Source organism: Tasmannia lanceolata, unplaced genomic scaffold (genome assembly GCF_043159265.1).
Source record: "Tasmannia lanceolata isolate RefF3 unplaced genomic scaffold, GAP_Taslan_0.1 ptg000020l, whole genome shotgun sequence".
In the NCBI taxonomy this organism is placed as follows: domain Eukaryota; kingdom Viridiplantae; phylum Streptophyta; class Magnoliopsida; order Canellales; family Winteraceae; genus Tasmannia; species Tasmannia lanceolata.
Genome location: NW_027518697.1, coordinates 25,492,015 through 25,500,654, shown reverse-complemented (window position 1 = coordinate 25,500,654; position 8,640 = coordinate 25,492,015).

Sequence of the window (8,640 nt, the reverse complement as noted above, 5' to 3'; positions counted from 1 at the left end):
TGATTTAGAGAACTCCAAATCACAATCCAACCGTTCAGAATGTAGATCAAGATGTCACGAACCTGCTATCCACAAATCAGCTCAATCGGACCACGGATCAACCTCATATCGTCGGTTTGATCACTGCTGCGCAGAAACCCTTTTTCCTGCGAATTTCCCCTCTTTTTTCTTCTATTTTGTGTTGTTCTCTCTAGTTGCCAAAAATTAGGGCTACACTTAGAGATATGCTTTAGGTATAAAAAGACCATATTATCCCTCTAGTTAAAACAAATTCCAAATAAGCCCTTATTGGGTTGGACTTAAACCCAATATTAATCCAATTCAATCTTTTGCATCACGTGGTTCTTTTTCTAAATCTTACAAGTAACATTCCTCGGATCCTACTTTTAGTGCCTGGGTCATGATCCATTTTGAAACGACCGTCCTAAATCCCAAAACAAAAGGTTCATACTGAAACAATGTACGTTATCAGACGGCGACAATGATACTCAGACCAAATTTTGACTTTTTATGAGGAAGAAGTGAGAGAACTGATGCAGGAGTAAACTTATGAAGAGATTTTTTTAACTCATTTTTGTACAAAAGTATTCTTCATAATTTATTCGTACACAAAATACAGAGGGTTATTTGTGTGTGTATGTATTCATATGTATATTTGTATATATCTATGTATGTACTATGTATATGTATATATCATAATCGGAAATGGTACAGTTGAGCATAGTATACAAAGTATGGATCTCGATCTGACGTGATTTTAGACCATGCGATTCCGATCCGATTCGGATCCAACGGATCTCATTGGGGGACCATTGACAGGCCTAGTCAGAAGGGTCTAAATGGATCTCCACCTCACATGAAGCCGAATAGAATTTGGGAAGATACAGAGCATGTCTGGTTGAAAGGGAGAGATAAGTTTAAACAGTTGAATTGATTTTGTTCTTGTTTCTAAAATGAAAACCATCAGAGTTATCTATTATGCAGCTTTCGTAATGCATTAGGAGATATTCCAACCTGAAGTCATGGATGTCTTCCTTCACAGGGATAATGTAAAAGTATACATACAGCTTTCCTATTGGGCTCTTCATCCCAAAGGTCGTGGAGTTATAGGCTCAAAAAATACATCTACACGCATGATTCGTCAAGTTCAATGCAGCAATATGTCGAGTCCCCGCTGAGAAATCTACTAGAGAGTGGCATCCAATTCATCAAGATTTCCTATAAGGACAACTTCTCTCCTATTTGTTCAGGTTGATGAGATTCCTTGATGAGAGATGATAACAATTAAATACTTGAACTCAAGAAAAAAATAAGAGTAGAAGCTATTGTTGGGTATATGATATAACCCATGTATGTTCTAATATAAGCCCAATAAGATAATGGACCGGTGTAGTGGGCCTACATGGGCTAGAGTCCATTAACCAGTCATCAACCCTAGTGTATCTCTATATATAAGGGCTGGAGGCAACAAACTTGGTATTCCAAATTAGATACCTTGGGTGTAATGCTTCAAGCAACCTCTTGCTTGACGTAATTACTCTAACAATCTTGAAGCATATGAACCCTACTTTTTATTCAATGTATTAGAAGCGCCTCTCTCTCTAATTGATTTACGTTTGGGCAAAAGGGGAGTTTTTACGTCTTCCCACCACATCTGCCAACGTTGAAATTCTTGATAGAAACGGCTTCTTCAGCTAGTGCCTCTCTCTCTCGTGAGATTTATTAGAAACGGTGGTGGTTCTTCATCTATGTGAGGTAATATCATTCTTTAATCCTTGTCATCGACCCAACTGTTGTGAAGAGAAGGCAAAAAAAAAAAAAGATTACGATCCCCTAAATTCTTGTGGACCAGCAACAATAAGGAAGAATCTTTCTGGGCTTAGATTGATTCTATTGCTGAGATATTTTTGGGCGGAAATTTTGTTGGGTTGCTTCTCCCTCTTCTACCTGCCGCCGGTTGATTCAATCTGCCATTGAAGTGGGTTTCTCACAGAATCTCGACTCAGGTTTGGGTGTGGGTTTTATAGTGGTGGTTCACACTACTTCTTGCTGCTGGTTGGACGCCACTGAGTTGGATGAGACAATCGATCCATCGCTCGAATCTTGTTTTGGCCGTGGGTTTCACTCCCTCGAGTCTTGCTTTGGCCGTGGATTTCACTCACTTGAAACCTGTTTTTGGCCGTGGGTTTCTCTCCTCAGAATTCGTTTTGTTGGGTACAAAACCCTTATTCGAATTTTCTTTGGAAAGATCTTACATTGCCGAATTCTGCTTTTGGGTACAAAACCCATATTGCACTCTTGGAGCTGAAGTGCAAGTTTCGTACCGATTTTCGTTGGTGCAAATTCGTTGTGGTTCTCTCGGTTCGAGTGTTGGATTCGGTTCACGCGGTTTGTTATAGTTCTCGCGATTCGCCAATCAGGTGCACTCTTTCCAATTTTTACTTCTCTCTAAATTATTCTATGAAAAAGAATCTTGCTCCGTTTGAGATGGTCAAACTTCAATCGTTTGGAGGATCTGAGTTTACCTCATGAAAGCAAAAGACCTAATTCGGTCTAAAATACATGAACTGTTTTTACACCGTTTTGAGTATCTTTACTGAGACGGATGAAGAAGTTGATGAATCTCAATGGCTTAAAGATGAGGATTTATGCAAAGACTACTTGTTGAATTGTCTTTCAGACCGTCCTGCAGAAACCTATAGTAAATATAACACTACTAAAGACATAGGGACAACTTAGATGCTCAATTCAAGAAGGAGGAGGAACTGTCCAAGACCCATCTTGTGGACAAATTCATGGATTTTAAGTTTCAAGAGGACAGGGAAATCACTCCTCAAGTAACTAATCTAGAGAATTTGCGATCTAAGTTGCATAATGAAAAAATAGTTGTCTGTGATTCATTTCTTGTGGGTGCAATTATATATAAGTTACAATCTGCATGGCACTCTTTTAAAACCGAGATGTATCGGAAAAAGGTGCAAGTGGGACTGGATGATCTCAAATGATTCATTCGAATCGAAGATGAGAATCGAGCTAGGAATAACTTGGAGATGGTTAGACAGCAACAGTCTGCTGCTAACGCGGTAATATATCCCAAGAAATTTCCTCGAAAATCCAAGTCACCTAAAAGTGAACATCCCAAGTTGGAGGCCAAAAAGACTATCTTTCAGAAAAAGAAGGGCAAGTGCCACAACTGTGGGAAATGGGGTCACTTTGCTGCAGAGTGTAAACAACCTAAGAAGGCTAAATCTGACACACCACCAAAGGAAGCTCATATGATGGTGGGCAATGCTGAGCCTAAGAGTTTTGTTGCCATGTTAGGCAATGGTAAGGCCAGTACTTCTTCAGCCTGGTGGTTAGATACAGGAGCCACCTACCATGTTTGCAACTCGAAGAAACTACTTACGGATGTTGTTGGCGTGAAAGAGACTGTTACAGTGGCTAGTGGAGCTGAGGCAGAGGTGACTCACACTGGTACTGCGAACTTGGTCCTTTCTTCAGGGCAAATACTAACTTTAAAAAATGTTAAAGTAGTTCTTACTCTTCAAAAGAATTTAATTTCTATTGGTCTTTCAGGCTATGCTGGCATATGTATTTCATTTATGTGTGGTAGAGTAACTTTTGATTGTTAACTCATACTATTTTAATTGTGCATATTTGATAGATGGTATATTTGATTTGAGTTTAGATAATGAGACAGTTAGTTAGAATAGTTCACCGCTAATTGCTCCTAAGTTGTTACACAACCGATTGGGACATGTGCACTATCAGAAAATAGTCTAACTTACTAACACTCATAAAATACCATTATATATGTCAATTAAATTTGACAAGTGTGAGAGTTAGGAGTGATAAAGAAGGGGAAGATACACATTGAAAGGGTTCAAGGAATTTTGTGCCTCTCAGGGCGTAATCCTTGAAACTACTGCTCCTCACTCACCTCAATCAAATGGCATAGCTGAGTGTAAGAACAGGACGTTAACTTAAGTGTTAAACTCCATGTTAATGACAGCTGGCATGCGTAGTTGCATTTGGGGAGAGGCAGCTTTGACTGCAAATCACATCCTAAAACTCTAAATGCTCCTCCATGTGATAGAGTACCCAAGAACTTTGGTGAGGACTTTGTGACCTACCATGTAGAGAATGATCCATCAACCTATAAGGAAGCGATGAGATCTAGGGACTCTTTGTTGTGTGCAGAAGCCATTGATGATGAAATGAGCTCTCTGTTAGAATATCTAACTTGGCAGCTAGTCGATTAGCTAAAAGGGGCTAAGGCTATGGGCTGTAAGTAGATATTTGTATGTGATTATACAAAGTTTGTTATGGTCTTAATCAAGCACCTAAATTGTGACATAAAAAAAAATTTGACAAAGTAGTAAAGAGCTTTGGATTTCTGACAAATTACTCGGATAAATGCCTTTACTATCATTTTGTGTCGAATAAGGTCATGATTATTTGCTTATCTGTAGATGTTGATTCTTGTTTCCAATCTCTCTCTGTGATGAGTAATGTGAATCTAACATTGGGTAAAGAATTCGACATGAAAAGACCTGGGTGTTGTTAACACCATTCTTGGTATGAAAGTAAGTTTTTGAAAGGTAAGGAATCACCCTTGGCCTAGCCCATTATATGAAAAACTACTTTCCTTTTGAGGATGTAGTGAGTGCAAACCGATTGAGACACCATTTTGATTATACCAAGAAGCTGATCTCTAAGGAAGAGATAGTGTGAGCCAGTTAGATTATTCTAAACTGATTGGTAGTCTCATGTTTGTGTTGCAGTAGGCCAGACATAGCCTTTATAGTTGGCATGCTGAGTCGTTTTACTAGCAATCCTGGCCATGAGCATAGAGATGCCCTAATAAGGTTGATGAGATACCTTTTGTGTACTCAAGAGTATGCTCAAAACTATGGTGGCCATCCACTTATCGTGGAAGAATATTATGATGAATCATGGGGATCAGAATTAGGGGCCAACAAATCTACCGCTGTTGTGTGGAAGTCGAATTGGACCTTTATGCTCTCGCTTCAATTGCAAATGAAAGTAAAAGAGATAAAGCATCTAATTATGGTTATGGATATTCCACTGACCCGGTTAAGGATTAGTTCCTTCAGTGTGTTCTGTGATAATCAAGCAACAACTATGGTTGTGAAGAACTCACTCTTTCATGGTAAGAGGAGATATCTTAGGCTGAAACATGTAATGCTGAATCATCTCAAGAACACTAGATTATCACTTTGATTGATACGAAATCGAAGGATAATAGGCTGAAGCTCTCACAAAAGGGATTGACCAACGATCGAATATTCAAAACTGTGGGAGAGATGAGGTTAAAGTCTGTATAGACGGGACTTAACCTACATCCATGTTATTTTGAATCTTCGAATCTCCTTTTTGGCTAAGATAGGCACTTAGTATGTTTCGATGATGTTTACAGTTGTTGTGTGTCATTCCACATTTGATGACATGTCCTTTTTGGGAAAGGTTGTACATTCCAAACTTGATGATACAGCTTAACTCAAATATGGATAAGATGACTGTACCATTCCAAAAAAAAACATGAAATGGTTCTTTGCAAAAAGAAACTCTTAGGTCTTGTTCTTTATTGAACTTGACAATGATGAATGGTTCTTTGCAAAAGAAGCTGTTTAGGTCTTGTTCTTTATTGAAACTTGACAATGATGCTTATGGTGAGAGTGATACTGATACTTTTTTAACCATTTTGGAATTGTACTAAGTTCTTCAGGTAGAACTAGATACTTTCGTGAATTATGGAATTGTACTAAGTTCTTCTTCAGGTAGAACTAGATACTTTAGTGTTTTACACAAATGATTAGATTCATTTTCATGGAAATCCATATTTGGTAATTCACAGGGATTGGCGAAAAATGAGGAACTTGTCTTGATTTGGACTTTGATGATGATGACTTACTTGATGAGTAAATCTTCTAAAGTCATGAAGACTATGCTTTCATTTCAGTATGTATAGAGTTCACTTGTTTGTGAAACTTTATTTTGGATCTCGATGAGAATCATTCCCCATGAATGAATTCCTCTAAGATCAGTGGGGTTCACTTATATGTGAAACTATCTTTTGGTTGAGTTTAGATTATATCTAAAACTCTTGATTAATCATAAAAGTATTTGTATTTTCAGCTGGATTACAGATCTTTTATGATATGGTGATGTGGATGATTCAATATTTTATTTGGACATCACACAATCTATCTATTGGATTGTGCTATGTGTAGAACATAGGAGGAGATTGTTGGGTATATGATATAACCCATGTATGTTTTAATATAAGCCTAATAAGATAATGGACCGGTGTAGTGGGCCTACATGGGCTAGAGTCCATTAACCAGTCATTAACCCTAGTGTATCTCTATATATAAGGGCTGGAGGCAACAAACTTTGTATTTCAAATTAGATACCTTGGGTGTAATGCTTCAAGCAACCTCTTGGTTGACCTAATTACTCTAACAGCTATATCAATAAAATACAGATTGGGTGAAGTCTTCCATGGCTGATCACCCAGACTCATGCCATCTTATGTCCGATCATCTATTCTTACCTTGGATGCCAAGACACTATTTCACACCTTTCTATAATTCATAACCACCTCCTCAGATTCAGGCAAATATTTCTCTTGCACTCACATTAACAGCAATATCCTTTTTCGATGGCTTTAACGATGGGTGCTGCTTAGAAAACTCATTGCGTTCATCAGATTACCTTAAACTCTAATTTTTCTTGCAAATGCCAGTGACCATTCAGCATTTGACTAGACATTCATCCATTCTTCCAAAGGATTGTTGTATATCTGCGTTTTCTTTTTCTAAGAGATAAAGAAGCAAGGTAGTCCACAAAGAGGTTGAAACGAGAGTAAGGCATCTATAACCAAGAGTGTTGCTTGGATGAAGGATATTCTAGGTAATATGCATGTCCCTAGGAGCTTAGTGGCAGTTTCATCCATCAGTGACTGATCTGCACTGAATCTCATGGGATTGAGTCCATAAAGATGTAAAGCTTATTAAGTTTCGACTCAATCAATCATACCAATCAAAAGAAAGAAAACGATATTGTGCTGCATCAAAGGTTGGTTTTGCAATAATGGAAATGAAAAATGAAGTATTTCATGTGTCCAAAAAACATAAGATAACTACCACTTCGTGAAGAACATTGCACACAATGCAATGCGAAACAAAATTCCATCAAGTCACATATCCATTATGTGCTTTCTTCACTGAGACTATGGATAGATAACCTATCTTGGAGAACATAATCTAAATAGCATGAGTCTGGGTGGGGTTGTGAAAGCATTTTGTAAGTTCGTGTGCATACCTTTGGAGCTATTAATATATGTTACTATATCAGCTGACCTTTAAGGGTAAAAGATGACATAAAACCTTAAAAGTCAAACTAAAACAAACATCTAGCATGTGCGCCTGTGTAACACCAATGACCTCAGGGGTACTGATTTCTATCCCTAGAAATTTATGAAAATATGGACCACTTGGAATAGAGTATTCCATAATAGTTAAGCCTGCTTGCAATATCCATAGCCAGCACTTTCTTAATTGCAGCAATTATGTCCCAATTACAACAAATAAATGTTATGGACTCATAAACGTGCCCATTGCCAATATTTAACAACAAAAAAAAAGAACATACTATTGTGCAAGGTTTTAAATGTTGGTTTCGGTTTCAATCATCATGGAAATGGAAACATTTTGGTTTCGGTTGGTCCGCTTCTTCTTTTGTCTCTTAGCTACAATTTTGAAGAAATCCCAGATTCTAAAATCCACGTATCCCATATTTCCAGGTCTTAGAAATCTTAGGATACAGGAGAGATTTTTAAAACCTGAATTTCTCACTTAAAATCAAAGAAGCGCTGTCAGGACAACATACAACAGCTTGATCAAGAACCCTCTTTTACACTGTTTTCAAACTAAAAACCTGGATTCTAAAATCCGCATATCCAAACGGCCCCTTAGCGTATGAAAATTGTTTGGGCGGTGATAAATTCACCCCCTTCTATTACAATATTCACCCCCTATTTTTCAAAATGGACTGTACATGCCACACCATAGGATGATCCAAACCGTCCATTTGATGGACCACAATGTAAATAGGTTGTGCCCAAAAATCATTTCCATAGGATGATCCTAGCCCTCCGATCTATAGAGAAACTCCATATAATCAAACCTCTATATTTTGGACGGCTAGGATCATCCTATGGAAATGATTGGGGCACAACCTATTTACATTGTGGCCCATCAAATGGACGGTCTGGATAATCCTATGGTTTGGTATGTACATTCCATTTTGAAAAATAGGGTTGAATATTGTAATAGAAGGGGGTGAATTTAACGGCTAGGATCATCCTATGGTATGGTGCCCATTTTGAAAAATAGGGGGTGAATATTGTAATAGAAGGTTGTCAATTTATTACTGCTCAAATAGTTTTCATATTTGGATTGAAAGGGAGTATCACCTTTGGAGCGGGCTTTGCCCAACAATACTTTTAGAAAGTATTTGGTATAAAATCTACCCCATATCTCATATTTGGAAACCCTAATGATCACACATCGAACTAATGGTCAGTTTACATCAACGGACTTATAGTTACCATTT